The sequence below is a fragment of the Triticum urartu genome, chromosome 4A (genome assembly GCF_056163025.1).
Source record: "Triticum urartu cultivar PI428250 chromosome 4A, HENAU_Tu73, whole genome shotgun sequence".
Taxonomy (NCBI): domain Eukaryota; kingdom Viridiplantae; phylum Streptophyta; class Magnoliopsida; order Poales; family Poaceae; genus Triticum; species Triticum urartu.
The window spans coordinates 208,028,563-208,034,020 of record NC_141876.1 but is presented as its reverse complement, the minus strand read 5'-3'; the positions used below and the strand labels follow the sequence as shown (position 1 = coordinate 208,034,020).

Below are 5,458 nucleotides of genomic sequence, written 5' to 3'. Positions count from 1 at the left end.
AGCAAGGAGCGAATACGCTTGACCCGGCTCTCGATCTGTTGTTTCTTGCCCTAAGCCACCGATGGGTCGTCCCCTTATATACACGGGTTGACGCCCTACGGCTTACAGAGTCTCGACCAGCTTATACAACGTATCCGGCTCGGTGAGCTTTCTTACATGCCTTACAATACAAGTTTATATACATAGCAGTTTATATCCGTGGGCCTTAAGCCGCCTTCGAGTTTGGGCCCTCTACTAAGCCTATCTATGAACCGCCATTGTTAATATGCTCTTGAGCTTCATTGAGATGAACCACCATAGGGATGACCCGGCCCCTCCTGGGCCGGTCATATCTGATAGTTATATCCCCAACATTAGGCCTCAGGTTGATTTGAACTTGTTCATGTCAATCTTCAAGACTTAGAAAAATCCTTCCTTCTCTTATTGTGAAATAGTGTAACCCGCCATGACGTCGTCTCCAAAAGTTACGATAAACCGCCATGATGTCACCTGCGATTAATGCTACACAGAGTCCCAATCTTAATAAATCTCCTTCTTTACTAACCCTCCGAAAATCGAGGTGCCCGTGCCGACGCATATCCATTTTACTGTTCCTTGATTCCTGCGCCTGCCGTTTGTACTTCCAAGCATATAAATAGGGCTATAGAGTCACCTTTCATTCTTCTCCTTTTCCTTCTCGCTTTCTTACTCCTCGCGACGCACCAACCTGCACGAACCCCACCGCCGTCGACCTTCGTCTCCGACCTCAACTTCGGCCGCTGCATCACCCTGAATGGACCAAAAAACCGCGGCGTCACTCCGCTATCCTGTCAGCATCAGTAAGCTCCCTTTCTTTCATCATAGATCTGCCATTAGGTTTCATCGGCGTTCATCGATGTTCGTCGCTGCCCTTCTTTCTCCTTGCTTAGATCCATGGATTGGATCCAAAAAAAACACATAAATCTTGCGCGGTAGTAGTTTTAGCACCTGTTTTTGATACTAGAATATATCCTCATCGCGACAGATCTTCCTCTAGGGCACCTCTGCTTTTCCACTATGACCTCTGTAGGTTTTGAATTTATTCCCTTTTATGAACAGCGGTAGATCCAAATTTATAGCCTCAATCTTTGGAACCTGTTTGTCCTAATACTTAGCAAATTTTACTCTTGGTAGATCTTGAATGTCTTTAGTCATGGCGGCTTATTCTGCCGACTTACCGTTACTTCATATATCATTAGCCCTCGCTTAAGCCACCATTCTGAACATGCACTGCAATTGTTAACTTGTAATCCCACCAACTAACTTGAGCTAGCACATTATTTACTTTCTTTAGGTTGTCCTTTCACCATGCCTCCAAAGACAACTACGACCTGTAACTGGGTTCCATCCATCGTCACTGAGAGCACCTTGAAGGATTTTGTCACCATTGGATATTTGCCAGAGAAAAGTGTTATGCATTACCGTGCTCCTGACCTGGGCGAAGAGTGACCTCAGCCAAATGACGGTGAAGTTATTGTCTTTACTGATCATATGAACCGGGGCTTCTCGCCACCCGGCTCTAAGTTCTTTAGGGATGTCCTGCACTTCTTCAAGCTCCACCCGCAAGACATTGGACCCAACTCCATATCAAACATCTGTAACTTTCAAGTTTTCTGTGAGGTATATCTTCAAGAAGAGCCTAGCGTTGAGCTTTCCAGGGAATACTTCTACCTGAACCAGCAAAATGAGTTCACCAACGGGCCCAACTTGGAACTTGGTGGAATTTCAATCCAGCGCAGAAGAGATGCTATCTTCCCTCAAGCAGCTCTGCCGAGTCACCCCAAGGACTGGAATCAAACATGGTTCTACTACAAAGATACACTACAAGAAATATGTCAACTTATGACCACCACTATTGGTCACTGAATGGTCACAAATTTCCATTTATGACCTTTTTGTGACCAAAAACATAAGGTCAAAAGCTGGGCGTCGTAAACTGACTATAGCGACCTTTCTTCTGGAATGGTCGCAAACGTTTATGACCAAAATATGTCCACTGTGGCGTTTTGGTCACTAGCAACCTCTCCAGGACACGTAGGCATCCAGCGTGGCAAGCTGATGTGGCACAAGATTCAGCCCGGTCCAATTCGGTTTTCTACATGGGCCTAGCCCAACAATTCGGCCTTTTAATGTATTTTTTTCTGTAAGTTACACGGGCCAAGCCCATTTCAGCCTTTTATTTATTTCTGGGTCGGGTCTTTTAACATTGTTTGGGCCATTATATTTTGGAGCTGGTCCCACTTGTCATCTTCTCACACATTGGGCCCACTTGACAGAAAATTCAAAAATGCTCAGATTATTTTCATAAGTGGATCCCACAAGTCAGGTTTCCATTCCACGCGTTTTCAAATCACATACATAATCATTATTTCAAACGGAACAATACAGATGTAGTACGTCAAATAACACTAAGTCTACTACAATTTGTACATAGTTATTACAACCCAGATATGCCTACTATTACAATATTGCAATATTTACATTCTATTACAATCAAACAGAAGAGACGGCTCTTTGCTGAGTAGAGCTATATGGTTTCGATCTTCAAATTTTGTAGACCTCGAGCTCCTGAACACAAAGACAAACATCATTAGAGATTAGAGTGTACACATGCTAGGAATAGCATTGGTTAAAAATAACTAATAATCACATGATGAAGTCCTAGAATGAAATTTCAGTAGTGACCAGATCTAGATCTATAGGAAACAGAACAGCCACGACAAAATCCTAACCAGAATGCATTTAATAAAAATGGATTGCATCTGGTTACTGTAGTGCAAGCTAACGACATGAAGGTTCCATCAAGCAATGATCAACTACTCAAAACCATTCCGTGCTTTGCAAAGAAAATACTAGATGAATCTCACTAACAAGAGCACTAGGCGATTAATAGAAGAAGTAATCAGCAGATGACACAATAACAACAACAGATTCTGGTTAGAGACCAATTATCTAGTGGGTATAATATTTGATTACTTCAAGAACAGATTCTGGTTCGACCAAATATATGATAAAGCAACAGATTCAGCCAACTTCAAGAGACCACAAGAGCATCAATCAACAACAGGTATAGTATAATATTTTAGAGACCAATTTTAGAAACATATTTTAGAGACCAATTTTATATCAAAACACTAGATGTTTGTGATGCATCTTCGAGAACCACAAGAACACTAGATATAGTAGAATATGATTCCAGGAGTATAATGCTAACCACAAGAGCATCAATCAGCAGCAGGTATACATCAAACTATCTACTAGACATCATCAGGATAGGAAGGGTCACCTGACATAATGAACTCAATGCTGCAGCAGGCCGATGACGTGGTCGTACAGAGCAGGCCCTTTGTGGCTGGCTAGATGCGCCCCTCCTCCTCCTGCTCCTCGAGCAGGACAAGGATGAGCTGGTACAGAGCATGCAGCTCCTCCCTAAACCAGAAAGCACACAAATCAGTATGCGCAAGTGTTGGACCTTCAAATAAGGAGACTTGAATTCACTGGTAAGCATTAGCGGAACTAATATATATTTTTGCATTATCTTAGTGTATCTCTACATCACATAGATTCACCCACTCTATCACTACCAATTCTACTACACAGTAAGAATGGAATGATGCTAATCTATTGAGGGAAAGGATCTGCTCTCATCAGCAGTGGTGTTGCTCCTAGGCCAGGTGAGAGGAGTCAAATCATTTGCCAAAGTCAGAAAGCTGGTGGGAGCATTAGGAGATGTTAACACACACACACACACACCAGGATATGTTTGCTTCACTCAACTTGACATAATATAGCAGCATGCAAATACAATGGATCTACAATGGAGAAGGATGCCATGCTGTGGCTCCCATATTAGCCCACTAGCCAGACGGCACAACTACAGTAACGCAAATGACCCCAGTTATGTAGTTATGGTATCTTGTATCCTATAATTGCCAGTTTTATTAGATAAGCTGAGATCACAAAACATAAGCAAGACAAGAACTGCTAGTCTTGGTATCTTGTATCCTATGATGCCAAAGAGGATTGATGGAGGCACACACATATCATAAACAAGTATGCACAGATTATGATTGAAATCTTGCTAGAAGGCACTGCCGAGGTTGTCTTTCACCGTCATGGTGCTGATCTTCCCCTGGACAAGGGCCGACCTCCCTGCATATCCTGCACAGTGTGGTCGCACAGTGGATTAGAGATTGACCGAAATTCCGACGATAGAGGACTATCACATCGCTCTATGGTAGATCACCTGATTTGGGCCTGCCACGTTGAGCACTTCTTTTCCTTTGCGGAGTAAGGACGACCAATGCATCACAGAATAGTTCTACATCACGTACACATCATGCTTGGAAGTAGCCCACATGATGTTCCTCATCTGCACATGTACAAGTATACGGTCAGTGCGTTCGTACCAGAATTCTTCTTAAAACTCTGCAGAAATACAATGATGCAAATGAGCGCCATTTTATTCAAGCACACCAAATTCTACTGCGATAACAAACAAGATCGCCCGATGGAGGACATAACAGTGAGCTTCTGTTAAAATTTCTCGGGTAATTACAACTATGTGATTCTACTGTTAATCTAGATCTCCTTCAGGTTTTGATTCATTTAATCAAACAATAGAACACAACTGCTGGAAACTGTTAAGACATACATATTATGTGCACGCCAAAAAATAGCAGATCTGTGAAGGGGGGTGTCTATTAGCAAATTTTGGTCTAAATACAACTTAGGCAGGCAAATGCTTAGTGTAACTAATGAACTGATGTTGTTTGCGTTTCTAAACTTTACTAAATGAACTCTAGACGAATACACCAAAAACTAATGAACTCTATCTCCACAAACTCCATCTCTAGACAAATGATACATTCTCATTCACATTCACTGGAGAATAATCAACATCATTATTGGCAGTTTGTGGCACCTTCAAGATTTTTATATATATAAACAAAATTTTCAACGGTGGGCAATCAGTCAATTAGGCACCCAAACACAATAGTAGTATAATCGTCGCTAGCCGTCGCTGTGGGGAGTTTGGAAGGGGAGGGGCGAGAGGAGGAAGGCGTGGGGAATGGCGGCGAGCTCCTCATGCCCAGGCTCAACTCCGGCGCCATGTGCCGCTAGACCATCGTCCTGAGAAAAGAAGCAGAAGCAGAAGGCGGCCGTGAGTGGGTACCAAGGGAAAAAACAGAAGCCGCAACCAAGAATTGCAAGATTTAGTATAAAGGAAATAGCCTCAGCATTCAGATGTTTCTAATAAGATTGCGCACTAATCTAACACAATATACATAAGGTGTCCTCATAGTTTTACTAATACCTGGGGGTATGGATAGTGGGGTATATAAAGAAAAGCAATCCATTGTCATGTTCTAGGAACTAACTATTAGAGTACATGCTCAGGATATAAGTGGAAGCAGAGAATATAATGAGATGTCAATAG

At 42.5% G+C, this 5,458-nt stretch overlaps 1 long non-coding RNA gene across 1 annotated transcript; it reads right to left on the bottom strand.

Moving 5' to 3' along the window:
• Positions 1 to 3,778: 3,778 nt before the first annotated feature.
• On the bottom strand, positions 3,779 to 4,793 carry LOC147975392 (uncharacterized). The gene is made up of 2 exons (XR_015602034.1): positions 4,265 to 4,793; positions 3,779 to 4,179 (listed from the first exon to the last, which is right to left on the bottom strand). It is a non-coding gene; the product is annotated as an uncharacterized LOC147975392 (long non-coding RNA).
• Between the last annotated feature and the right edge of the window lie 665 nt (positions 4,794 to 5,458).